We start from the raw sequence: 14,428 nt of genomic DNA, 5'->3' as shown, positions 1-14,428 counted from the left end.
TCTGCCTTCGTTCAAAGTAGGAAATGATAAAGCCGGCATAGATGCAGATACCTGGAAAGGTGACATCATATTGGCCACAGTGGTGAGATTAGCAGGAATTCGAAGCTGCATGTTTATGAAAGCCCCCGATTTTAAATTCATCTTTAAATTCAGCTGAAGGCCTCTTGCATGTTAAAGTCTGTAAAAAATTGGAGACTTTGGGTGAATATCAAGCGTTGTTGCTGGAGCAGCATCTTTCAGGGCTTTTTAAAACGGCACATTATGGCTCCAGCTACACGTACGCCAAAGCTGGCTTTGGTACTTTGAATCTGCCCGAGGCAAAGAAGCTCTTAAGATGTTTCCAAACACTGGCTTGGATTAACTGCCACTCAGTGATTGGAAAAATCAACTTTGATGTTTGTTACTGATTAGGCAGTAAAAAGAGTTAACACCGGACACCGCCGGTGCTCCAGTGTGGAGAACAGTGTGTGGCAAAGGACACTGAGCAGTCTCCTTTTAGTTTGTGGAAAATACTGAACAATGTGGCAATAATGTTGAGATTGTTCTGTTGGGAAATCCATACAAAAAGTTAATGTATTAAAGGTTTCAGCTCATCAGCCCATACGTTAGGGAAAGGAGTTGCTATGATGCTCCCAGAAAATTCTCAACATCTGTCGTAGGTAGTGGCAAGAACAATAAAGACAATGATATTTTCAGCTTGTCTGTGGTTGTCCTAAGCTTCTGGTGACTTTTCTCCAGCTCTTACAGCGGGCTGCCATCATTTCTGTCTAGTTGCTCCTTTTCTCAGCTTCAGTCTTTAAGAGAAACATAACCCTGTTAAATTACCATCATCTAGTTTAATTTTGCAGACGGGCAGCATTAATGACATTTGCTGCCTTGCTCCAGCACTGACGTTATCATTTTATTATTAGTAGATGGAAAAAGTTGATGGATTCCCCAGGTTTGATTATGTCGGATGTGCTGCCTGATGCAACCGTCCTAATCATCCAGGCTAGAGACCGACACCAGCACGAAAGTACACTAGCTTGTGACCGCCAGAGGCCCTGTTTATGATAACTGTTCAATACTTGAGTGTTGTTGAAATGGGAGCTTCACCGACCTCTCGAAATTCTGAATAAAGTGTTTTTTTGTTCAGCGTTGTGAATATCAACTAATTCAGCTTTTAGTGAGGGGAGGGGCTGCGTGCTACCTGTCTGTAGGTGCTATGTGAAGTTGTGTGTCACCCTGAGAAATAAGCAGATTATTCGACTGTGTTAGGTGAAGGTTTAGTTTACGAGATGTAAAGCAGTTCTCCAGCTCATTTCGACAGGTTTACATTCTCGATACTCTGACTGGTCAGCACCTTGCTCTTCTCAGAATTAGAAATTTGATCTGCTGAGGAAGCAGAGCATATACAGTAGCTCTGTTCAGTGGCTTCAGTTCCTCCCAGCCTGAATGTCCTGAGTTGACTGGGCAGATGCCAGGTAATCCCCTCTGAATTTTGGAACCAGTCTGAAGCTGACATCCAGCTCGCAGGCGGCTCGTAGAGTCGAGAGCTGCTCTTATTTACAGTGAGAGTGGTTGAGGAATGTTTTGTCACGAGATGTTAAAGTAGCAAGAAAAGATAAAATGGAAAACTATTTTTAATTCATTTAGAAATGTCTGCACTTATTGAAGGCTTAGACGAATAGACGCCATTTTGCTTCAGTGTATTGATTCAGCGTGTCATCGTGCCGATTGTTTTGAGCAATGTTTTGTTCATTTAAGACTAAAACTTGAAATTGTCCTCTTGGCTTGCCCGTGGCCTATTTCAGTTAGTCTTCAGATTTAAAGCTTAAAAAATATAAGTTTTATGAGTGAAAAGTCCAAATCCGTTCAGCTCTATTCTGCCCACAAGTCAAAGCTGATCTCCGTAGCTGAGAGATTAGATTAAATTGATATGAGTTAAGATGGGATTATGCTCCTTTGCACATCTGGATACAAACAGCTGTACACTCTATGGACAAGTAGATGTTGTCATTGCCCATTTTTCTAGATATTTGAGGTCTGCTTAAAGGATGGACGCCTTGTTGGTGCTCTCGTAGCCTCATGCCTGTGCTGCACACATCGTTGTGTTTGCTCTCTGATGCTGAAACTTGGACCCTTGTGAATGTTAGATAACACACAGAACATAACACTGTTTCTGCAAAGCCATCAAAACCAAACTGTCTGATCTTCTTACAGCTTTTATGTACTTATGTCTCTGGAAAATATTTAATGAAGCGTAGCAGCCTGTTGGGCGATTGTTGATGATTTACGGAGAGGCTTAAAGTAATTTATAAAACTTTGAACATTTAAAGCCAAACATTCACGTTGTTGGTGTTTGTGCATGAGGAGAGATCTATTTTCTGTTATTCAATGGCCATCATTTGCTCATTTCACTAATTTCTGCAGTTTGGTTCTGTGAGATTAAGAGAAATCTGAAAAAATGGATGGATATGAATGTGTATTTATAACACCATTTACTTCACTGCTTCTGAATAAAAACAGTCAAGAGAAAAGTCAGTGAGAGAGCAAAAATGTGAGCCATTATCAAATGTGTTTTGTAGCTGTCAGTCACGGCTGATGGGAGGCTGTCTTTCCTGTGCAGTAATCCGGGGAATTCCCTAGAAATTCCTCTCGTATTTAGATTGCTGAGATATTTTAGCTACTGCATCTATAATAGCATATCACTGCGTTCCTATTAAATGTTAACTAGAAACATTTCCAGTTGTGCATGATGATAGATTCTTTTTTTTTTAACCCAACAAGCCCAAGCACACATCTTCTCCACCCACAAAATCAGACATTACTGCAGAATTTCTTAACATTTATTAGGTTTGGTGCTGACTCGGTGTACTGTGTACAATCACATGAAAAAAGCACATCACTCTTGAGGCCTCAGATCTGTAAGTGTGCATCTGCAAGTTATTTTAACTGTATTTTTAGGTGCAGTCGATCCGAAGCCATTTTCAGTCCTTTTGACCTTGTCTTCATTGCTCAACTTGAACCAAGTGAGGAGTTAGAGACCTTTTTATGTGCACGATGACTCCTAATATAGATGACAAGGGCATGTCTTTCTAGCTTAACCTGTGCCCGCAGCAGGCCTTAATCATCTTGTGCTTCCCATCTCCTCCATGTGTTTCTGCTTCAGTAGTTCAACATCGTGACTTCATGCAATTGTGGAAGACAGACTTTGCTGGTCAATGCCAAGCACACATTTGTAATGAAGATACTTTTCTCGTCATGTAAGGGTATTTTCTTTTAAAAAAAAGAAGTTGCTTTAAGAAACATTATGACCCACATTGGTGTATTTAGCTGTTTGAGAATTTAATCTATGGGAACTTTAAATTGAAGATGAGCAGACGATCAAGTACAAAACATTACATATTAACACAGCCAATAGTTACTAAGAGTTAAGTCTGAGATTAAGCCTGCAATAAAAACCAGGATTTTTATTTTCAACATGACTTAAAGTGCTAATTGTACCATACTTACTAACAATACAACGAATGACAACAACAAGTGGTCATGTGTGAACAAGCCTGCTGAAGGTATATCACATACTACTCAGTATAATGAGACAAATAGAGAAAAGAAAATGATTGAAAGAAAACAAAGAAGTTGATGTGTTTAGGAATTAGCTAGTTATTACTTACTATGTGTTTAACATGCTGTATTTACAGTCAAAGGAAAGAAATTAAATCTAAGGTTTTAACATCATCTTGTTAGATCATAAACAGCAACACACGTGATACACTGTGTCAGTATTTGTTTAAGAAAGACGAAGCCAGTTTATGAAAAACTAAGTGCATCCTTACTGCTTCCAGAGGGGTTAAGAGTGTAAGTAGCAGCCAGGTGCTGCTAGTCAAATGCATGTAATTGCCTGGAGAACTCTGGAGTGGACCATCACCTCACTACCTGGATTTTGGACTACCTCACCGACCGACCACAGTATGTGAGGACTCAGGGCTGTGTGTCGGACAGGGTCGTCTGCAGTACGGGGGCCCCACAGGGAACGGTTCTGGCTCCGTTCCTCTTCACCATCTACACTGCAGACTTCTCCCACAATTCCACCCAGTGCTTCCTGCAGAAGTTCTCTGATGACTCTGCAATAGTCGGCCTCATCACTGATGGGGACGACAAGGAGTACAGAGGACTGACTCAAGACTTTGTGGACTGGTGCCAGCTGAACTACCTCCAGATCAATGCCAGTAAAACCAAGGAGCTGGTGGTAGACTTCCGCAGGCACAAGCATTCTCCACTGCAACCACTGAACATCCAGGGTATGGACATTGAGGCTGTGGACAGCTACAGGTACCTTGGTGTTCATCTGAACAACAGACTGGACTGGACTCATAACTCAGACGCCCTCTACAGGAAAGGGCAGAGCAGGCTGTACCTGCTGCGGAGACTCAGGTCGTTTGGGGTGGAGGGCCCACTCCTGAAGACCTTCTATGACTCTGTGGTGGCTTCTGCTATCTTTTATGGTGTGGTCTGCTGGGGCGGCAGCATCTCTGCTGGGGACAGGAAGAGACTGAACAGGGTGATCCGAAGGGCCAGCTCTGTTCTAGGATGCCCTCTGGACCCAGTGGAGGTGGTGAGTGACAGGAGAACGGTGGCTAAGCTGTCATCCCTGTTGGACAACGTCTCCCACCCCATGCAGCAGACTGTGACAGCACTGAGCAGCTCCTTCAGTGGGAGACTGCGGCACCCACGGTGTGGGACGGAGAGATTTCGCAGCAATAACACTAAGTGCAATAATCTTTTCTGGCATCGTTGTATTTTTACTCAGTTGTATATAGCATTCGTATTCTATTTTTATCTTATTGTATATTTTTATTCTATTTTATTCTACTGTATATAGTATATTATTTTATTCTATTCTGTACAGCTGTGTACTGTATTTATTCTTATTGTATTCTAATTTTTGCGTCATAACTTTTGCACTGTCCACTTCCTGCTGTGACAAAACAAATTTCCCACGTGTGGGACTAATAAAGGTTATCTTATCTTATCTTATCTTATCTTATCTTATCTTATCTTATCATCTACACATGTGACCACCTCTATAAAAGCACATTTTGGTCTCTGGAGCATATTTCACAGCATCACCTTTGGCAACAACCAACCACCTCATACCAACTGTGAAGCACAGCGGTGGAGAGATTATGCTTTAGGCTTGTTTTACAGCCACAGGATCTCGGGCCCTTTGCAGTCATTGAATGGACCATGAACTCCTCTGTATACCAAAATATTCTAGAGTCAAATGTGAGGCTGTCTGGTTGGTCCAAAAAGGGTCACGCAGCAGGAAAAGATCACCAGCAAACCGACAGCAGAATGGCTGCGTTGCAAACCTCCAGTCATCATCAGCTGATTACTTCAACTAACTGCTGCTGAATGTGTTTCTCCAAGCTATTAACATGCAGGCAGAGTGCTGCAGTGAAAAACTTCATATTCCCTTCTCAGCTTATAGCAGGCTCAGAGAAACAGATTCTACACAGTACATCATTTTATTTTAGTTTATTTTTAAGTGCACCCAGTGCCTTCACAGTAACATACCATGAAACTGTGGAAATTAACAAATGTGTGTTGTTCTAAGACAAGGTCAACACAGGTTTTGGTCACGTAACACGACCTTCGCCATGTCTACATAGGTGTAGTCTGCTTGAAATATTCCTCTCAGTGTTGCAGGCTGAGGCCTGATTCATGCGCACAGTGAACGACTCCTATGATATTAATTTTCTCTCCATTTGTTTACAGTCTACGGACAGCTAACAGGAGCAGAGACAATGATGACAGCTTTTATGATTTATGAGCCTGATGTTTGATTGCTGTGTTGCTGAGATAAATGGGATTGTGGTTAGTCAGCCAATGAGCTGTGCCTGCGCTTCTCCACTCTGCCACCGCTGTCAGGCACAAACCTTTCAGTGGAGTCATCATAAACTTCAAGACAAAAGCTTTTGATTGATTGCTAAGCGACAGTTATATGTCCTTAGTCATCAGTGAGCTGGTTACTCCCTATAAATTGATTACATGCATGCCAGCCGATGAATCAGAGAGTTGTGGCCTACCATCTCTGGTCAGGAGAGTGCCATTTTTCTGTCCTTGAAGCATCTTTTACAGGAAGCTCAATGTCACTAGACTGGCAGTGTTACCACTGGTAGGACACGAGCAGCCTTTTTTGCTCCCTGGATGTGGCACATGATGCCAGGGGAGTTTTGACTTTTGCCTGAATCAGTCAACGTGTCTGGAAATTTGTTCCATTTCACCCTTGGTTTGATTTATTTTTGCATGGGGAAAAAATGAAGCTGAGGACTTGTAGAGCTGATTGGTTGGCTGTGCCTGTGGTGGGACTGAGACTGCAAACACATGAAGAAGATCCACTCGTATATGAAGAACACCTGTTTTATTTTAAGTCCAGGTCAGGCCATAAATCACTCGGCAAGCTGCTGGCAGCTACTGATGCTGCTCATCTGGATCCCAGTATACAAGTGGCATACAGAATGGGCTGTCTTTGAACCCCCATTTATGCATCTGTTTATTATAGTTTAACACATTAACAACATGCAGTGTGTTAAATTAGCTTTTCATAGTTTATCATTAAATCCTCCACCCTTCAGACCTTATGCACTGCATCTAACACAAATTAAAAGCACGATAAAAAAAACTGCGTCATTGTTTCATTATGTAGCCAAAGAATAGTATTTTACTAAAATCAAGTTCTTGTTGAAAAATGTATCTATTTATTTATTTATTTGTGCCAGAGCAACCAATCTAAAAAGTCCAGGACAATATTTATGTGTCTTAGTGAGAAGTGATGGATAATTATACATTTAGGCCTTGTAGCGTGCTTTTTGGGCTGCGCGGGTGATGCATCATAAATGTTCTAAAACACGGCTGATTGACCGATCGACCGAACAGAAAGACCGATGTTAATTCAATTAATTTATTTTATGTTATTTATACAGCACCAAATCACAGCAAGAGTCGCCTCAAGGTGCTTTATATTGTAAGGTAGACCCTACAATAATACACACAGAGAAAAACCCAACATTCATATGACCCCCTATGAGCAAGCACTTTGGTGACAGTGGGAAGGAAAAACTCCCTTTTAACAGGAACAAAACCTCCGGCAGAACCCTCAGGGAGGGGCGGGGCCATCTGCTGCGACTGGTTGGGGTGAGAGAAGGAAGACAGGATAAAAGCCATGCTGTGGAAGAGAGACAGAGATTAATAACAAGTACGATTTAATACAGTAAGGTCTATTAACACATAGTGAGTGAGAAAGGTGACTGAAGAAGAAATACCCAGTGCATTAAGGGAATCCCCCCAGCAACAAAGGGAGGGTTCATGTTATGAAGCGCAGATGCATTGGAAAATCTTACAAATATTTTAAATGTGTCCCAGGAGTAAGTTTATTTCGAGTAGTCAAGAAGGTGGTCAAAGTACAGTAACTGGAATAAAAATTTTCTGTGATCAAAACTCATAAAACAGCAGCTCTTCTGTAAAGTTTCTGCCTTTGCCTACTTAAATGATGCCCTTCTCTGCAGGTGTTTGAAAGTGTCATGAAGTGGACAAAATAAAGATTCGAATGCTAATAATTTTCTAGCTTTTAGCGGCTCTGTGGTATGGCGGTTTACACATTTGCTTTTACCTGAAAGGTCCTTGAGGGTTGCATTAATAAGGGTTCTCAAGCATACACAGTCAACACTGAGTGTAAATAAGGGAGCAGCTGAAAGAAGCTGTATCTGTTGATGTTTTTGGAGTAAATGTTTTAATATTCTGCTGTTATTTAGATCTTATTTAATCAGTTTTAAATTTTAGGCTAAGTTCAGTCTGGTGTGTGTCTTTGGATTAGAAAGACTAACTTGGCCTGTCAGGTAATGGTTCAGGTAGAAAGGACAGGAAGCCAAATGTGGCTTTATTTCATTTACCCAAACGGAGCTTATAGACTCATCTCACGCAGATCTGCGGTTTGATCGGAACAGTTTCAGCTTGACGATATCCTTAAAGACCATATTACTGATGTTCTTTTAGTGAATATATGAACAGAAGTGCTGCTTTGAGGTACAAATCAAAGTTCTCTACGTGACCGTCTCCTAGCCGAGGGTGTACACTGTGTTTCACTAATTGATATTAATTGACTTAATTATCATGCATGTGTTTGCACTCAAGGCACTACACATTGGTGGAGTGTACTTCCAGATGAATGGTTGTCCCTGTCACAATCCCACAGCTGGGGAGGATGCCTTGAGTGTGACTGCTGGACATTAATGACAAATAATGTGTTGTGTTGTGGTGGTTTATTTCCCCTCTGAGGGATTAGTCACTTGCCACTGGTCTCATTTGCTCCGCTATGCCACAACTTTTACCTTCCCTTTTCCATTTCTAATGTTGTTGTTTTTTCAATTTTCTGGTAAAATGTAAAACGAGCTGGTGTTTTTTTTAAAACTTTTTTTTAAACAACTCTATCCTGGCATTTCCACAATTACTCCGATTGGCCCAGGGCGTTCTCCATTGTTGATCTGGGTGTCACAAGTGATATCTCAGACATGGCTGAGTGGACTTTGAAAGCACTTGGAGGAGTGATGGTTTTTATCATCGCATGTTAGAATTTATAAAAGCCCGTGGCCATAATAGGTCTGAAACACTCTTACGCCACAGGAAAGCTCTTTCTCAGCATTTCTTTTTATACTATGATGCACATTGCTTGCATAAGAGCTTCAGTAATGGAGTAAAGTTCCTTCTTTTTAATGCTTCTCTGCAGCAGTGTTTTATTCTAGGAGAATAATTACTCACTGACCTCTCTGATCCAAGGCTTCCCTGGTAGTCTTCAAATCAAATCAAATCAAATCAAATCACTTTTTATTGTCACATCACATGTGCAGGCACACTGGCACAGCACATGCGAGTGAAATTCTTGTGTGCGAGCCCCACAAGCAACAGAGATGTGCAAACACAACAACACAAACGAGCAAAATACAAGAATGGCCAACCTGAAACTAATAAATATATGTACAATATATAATAGTGTATGCATTTCTGGATGTGTATACTAAATATTTTCCTACGTGTGTGTGTGTGTGTGTGTGTGTGTGTGTGTGTGTGTGTGTGTATATACACATTTTTACAAATTAAATAGTAAAAATAAATAAATAAATAAATAAATAAAAATAATAATAATAATAATAATAAAATATATAAAATATACAGAGTTGAATATGTGCAAAACAAGTGGCATTTATATACAGTGTGGAGTGCATAATGTTGAAGTTCCAGTAGTGAAGCTGAGGTGTCTATGACGTGTTCAGCAGTCTGATGGCCTGATGGAAAAAGCTGTCTCTCAGTCTGCTGGTACGGGACCGGATGCTGCAGAACCTCCTTCCTGATGGAAGCAGTCTGAACAGTTTATGGCTGGGGTGACTGGAGTCCTTGATGATCCTCCCCGCTTTCCTCAGGCACCGCTTCCTGTAGATGTCTTGGAGGGAGGGAAGCTCACCTCCAATTATCCGTTCAGAGCACCGCACTACTCGCTGGAGAGCTTTGCAGTTGTAGGCGGTGCTGTTGCCATACCAGGTGGTGATGCATCCAGTGAGGATGCTCTCAATGGCACAGTGATAGAAGGTCCTGAGGATGCGGGGGCTCTTTGGATTTAACCAATGATTGCATGTCTGCTTTTCTTGTATGTAAACTCTCGTTTGTTGTGTCAGGTAACAAACAGCTCAGGTATCTTTGGCCTGTTTCATGTCATAATCAGACATACAGGTGCCAAAATAAACTGGGATCTTGAGTTTCTCCAGATTACTAAAAAAATATCAGATTGTTTTAAGAAAACACAAACATCCACCAATTTTTATCGGCTTTCAACTACATTTCTTGTTAGGAGATGAAAATAAGTGAACATATGGTACATGAACCAAAACAACAAGCAAACAGAAAAATGCAGCAGCTAGGGAATGACACACACAGAAGGGGCTTTGTCTCACACGTTTGGCAGTTCAGACGTTGTAAGGATGCAAAATATGGAATAAACAATCTAAAAATAAACGTTATGTCAGTGATGTGAAGAGATTGTGTCTGTGCACACAGTATAGAAGTACAACTTTAAAAGACGTTTAAAAAAAGTAGGTATCACTTAAGTTCCTGGGTGGAGACCTTCATGTAAGGCGTTCATTTTCCTGATGTCACGTCTTTGACTGATGTTGCACTGAAATTGGAGCATGACGCATACGTATCTGAGGTAAGAAGTTATTGGACATGCTCCAATAACTTCCTCCAGTTTCTGGAGAAGCTGAAGGAAACATATTTTTCTTAAACGGGTGACATTCTCCTTTAAGCGACTGAATCACCAGCACTCATTGCTGAATCACTGAGTTCCCATTCATGGGTAACAAAATAGAGCCGAGTAGAGTATGGCACTTGGTTGCAGAATTGTAATTCAGTACACAGTGGACTGGATGTAGAAACTTTTCCCTGTGCAGCTGGCGACTCTGATATCACGCAGCCAAATTAAACTGTTGAAAAATGCACACACACACACACACACACACACACACACACACACACACACACACACACACACACACACACACACACACACACACACACACACGTGGAGACGGAGGCAAACACTTAAGCACACTGAACAAGAAAAGCGTTTTCTGCTGTGTGAATGAGAAGCTATGGCTGAATGACTGAGCGTGTCCTCTGTGTCTCGGTGAGGTCGACAGCCCTGGGAAGATTACAGGGGAAGCACATCAAATGAATGAGAAAAGAAGAGATGAGAGGAGAAGAAGCGAACGGATCAGGAGAACCCGCAGTATTACACTTGCTTTAAGAGAATTATCTTGGCAAGGTCGGAAAGTTGACACGGACACACATAAAACATCGCCCGACTTAAATCTGTCAGAGCTTCATCTCTGTGCAGATTCATATTTTTATTTTGAGTTAACAGACAGTGCTGTGCTAGTCCTGAATCACTCCTCATTTTTCATATTTCACTTCCAAGATATTGTAATATAAGTATATATAAGTTAAAGGTTTTCTTTGGATATTGGCTCCCTTTTTGCCCATTTTCAGTCCCAATCCTTTTACCTGACCACTTTCTGTTAACAGAAACAATTGATTTAAAATGTTATCTTTATGCACTAGCACCCACAAAATATATTTATTTAGCTGAAACTATGAAAAAAGCTTGTAAGGCAGAAAACAGTGTTTTTTTTACACTGGTAGTGTGTCCTTAAAATTTGTAAGGAAACTGGACGAAAGAAGAAATGTGAGGGCTAAGCACTATCTACAGCAGATGAACAGTATTTGAATGTCGTGTCTTTAACAAAAATGGAAAAAATCCAGCAAAGACCCACAGGATCTGAGAGATGCATCTGACCCTGTGGCTGAAACATCTGCCGTTCTCTAAAGCCTCATCAGAAATGCTCTCAGTGGAAGGATGTCTGTCATGAAGCAAATTTTAAGGAAGGGAAACAGGGAGAAAAGGTTGCGATATGCCAAATTACACAAGAACGGTGGAGCTCTGTCAGGGTTTGACTGCATTATGGACAGTGGTGTTGGGGTCTTGTAAAAGACACACAGTGAAACACTATCAGTCGTGTACTGGTCTCCTCAGAGCCTGGACCTCAACATGACTGAAACGGCGTGGGATCATCTTGACAGAGAACTTTGAAGGTTCTTGAAGAACTCTGCAGAACTATTCCTGAAGACGTCTTAAAGGAATTTCTGTAAAAGCTGCCTCAGAGAGTTCAGGCTGTGCTGAAGAATAAAGGTGGTCATACCATACCTTTCATGTATGTTTGCACGTGTGAATAAATCCCATTTTCCTAACAACACATAAAGAAATCAGTGACTTTTACGCAGCACATGCATCATTAAATACTATCACATTTGGCTTGCCTCATGGGCAGCTTATATACACACACATTATAATCTGGCTTTCTCAGATGGAAAATGTTGTAAGCTGTGAGTACAAAGACTGTGTTGTTGACTGGGTGCAGGACCCCAGTTGAGAGAGTCTGTGACACTAACGGGTGGCCTGCGTGGCTGGCAGGAAAAGCAAGGGTGGGGTTGAGTTGTAAATGGAAGCTGTTTCAAAATAGTCTCCCAGACATGCGTCACTATAGCCGGGCCACAACACATCTCCCCGTTCTTTCCCTCTTACTAGTTTCCATATGTTCAGTTGGCACCATTCTCCATGCTGTAAGGCTGTGCAGATGATTCAGTTTCCTCTCAGTGCCCTAAATATGTGAACAAACATTTTATAATCAGAATAATCATTCAGTTGGTTTGCAACAGTTAAATCCACAATAAGACATTAAGGTTTTATTCTAATAAAGGTTTAATTAGATTTGACTTAAAGTGGCTATAATCAGATTCATTCCAACGCCATCCACTGTACGTAAAATAGTCATGTATTAGCAGGTGGAGACTAAAATTTTATTATCCATTAACAAATTTATGTGTCTTGATGGCATTGCGTGTCTGAATGGGTTTGTTTGATTCATTTCTTTATGAATCATCTCACCCTAACGTGTATACCCTCCCTTCAACGGCTGTGCATCCCCTCAGGGGGAACCATAGCCCAGTTTGAGAACCACTAATTTACACTCTGTTGTGAGTGTGCCGCACCAGTGTTGACTGGAATTTTCCAATTGAGGGTCGGATTGATGTGGTGAATGGATTGTCGCTATCGTGCCGTTTCGTAGAACAGGGTTTGCTTTAGGTTTTCCTTGAAACGTCACACATCTGTACTCAGATCTTGTTTGGGGAATAGTTTCCATCGTGAAAAGATTTTTTTTTCCCAACAGATTTTCTGTCTACATCTTATCAAGTTGTCTCGTCTGATGGGAGAGCCCACCCCGAACTAGGCCCCCTGCTTATTAACATTTATGCTTTCATATAACTTTGGTAAATCCTTCAATTCCAGCTGAAGCTGGAAGTTAAACATCTGCAGAAACGTTGTTGCTGTGCATTTGCAATTTAGTACAATGAAAATAACTTCCCGTCTCATTCAAGTTGATGTATGTGTGGGGGGGAGTAAAAATAGAATTTCTGCATGATGTTGAGGTCGTGTTCACAGCCGTAGATGCGCTCAGATCTTCACACTGTATGACATCAATAATTCCTGCACTCGGTTGCTTAAACATGTTCCTCATTTCATGGATTTGTGTAGAATTGTGCAAAAGCAGGCACTAGGTGCGCTCGGCGAGAAAGTATTGCAGAAAGAAAATAAAGAGACTAATTACTTTTACAGCTTGAATGCATTATGGAAGCCTTATTTACCGCATTCTCCTGCATGGAGCGCTTACTGCTTACGATAAGTCTCTCCTCATACCTTTTCTTTTTATGAAAACTCAGGGGAACGGTTTCCACCCCCACTTTGGATAGCATCCTGTTGACTTCATTTTTTTAGGTTAGCTCACCTGTTCTGCACAGAGTATACTCAGCAAGCATCCATCCCGAGGTAGTCGGTCCACTGCTGCCACATATCATTGTGAACACTTTTTGATGGGTTGTCAGAGTGATATTATGTTCTGGGAGTTGTGTCCTCTGGAAAAAATGATGACTCTGAAGGAAAATGTGTCCAAATAAAAGCCCTTTAAAGGGGTGTTGGCCCTTGAACATTTTACATGTTGGTATTGTGCACGCTTTAACTCTTTGCAGCTTGGAGTATGATTATATATTCTGTCATATTTCAGGCCTGCTTATAGAACAAAATGACTAGATTTGGGCTGGTTTCTGAAGTTAGTGAGGGTGGTCTCTGCTGATGCACCTGCCTTTGGAAAAAGCCAGAAACGGTTCTAATGGTCACCAAACCACGTCTTTGTTGATATATAGTGAGGTGACAGAACTTGGGGGAGGTAATCAGATGTTTTCTTTTTGGAGGAAAGACTTTAAAAAGATTAGTGAGTCAGTAAGTCATTCTTAATGTTACATAAATGTTAAGTTTCTGACCTGTAGACTTAACATATTGCCAGACAGAGTCATAATTCCATCAGGTGACTGGTGTGATTTGCACTTGATTTGCTTCAGGACCTTGTTTGTGTGTGTTTACATGTGGCACGAGCACAGGAAGAGCGAGCGCTAAACCCTGCAGGCCACAGAGGATGCTGGCTAACTCAACCCATCTGTGGTGTATGCCAGGTGTACACTTGTTGACTTCCAGTCAGAACACATTTGAGTTAAATCTCACAGTGAAAGTTTTAAACGAGCAGCGAGTGTAATGGGGTGTTGCTGTGGTATTTAGCTCAAAAGCATTTGATGGGAAGAGCTCCAACATGCAGGAGTCTGTAAGAATCCAAGTCAAACTGGACCTCACAGAAGCTGTTGATTTTTGTGGCAGAGATGCATAAACAGGCTGTTGCAAGATGTTTTGGGCTTCGGCTTCACCGCTGACCAGCACTGTCTCTGTTGTCTC

At 41.4% G+C, this 14,428-nt stretch overlaps 1 protein-coding gene across 1 annotated transcript in view; it reads left to right on the top strand.

The window, feature by feature from the left end:
• The window catches only part of adarb1b (adenosine deaminase RNA specific B1b), a 126,479-nt gene that overhangs the window by 22,786 nt on the left and 89,265 nt on the right, over window positions 1-14,428 (top strand). The gene's annotated exons all lie outside the window — the stretch shown is intronic.

This window comes from Mchenga conophoros, linkage group LG16, assembly GCF_057382185.1.
Source record: "Mchenga conophoros isolate Kocher_MC1m ecotype Shallow Benthic linkage group LG16, M_conophoros_male_GT1.1, whole genome shotgun sequence".
Taxonomy (NCBI): Eukaryota; Metazoa; Chordata; class Actinopteri; order Cichliformes; family Cichlidae; genus Mchenga; species Mchenga conophoros.
The sequence above is the reverse complement of the archived record's forward strand: the minus strand, read 5'-3'. Positions and strand labels throughout refer to the sequence as shown.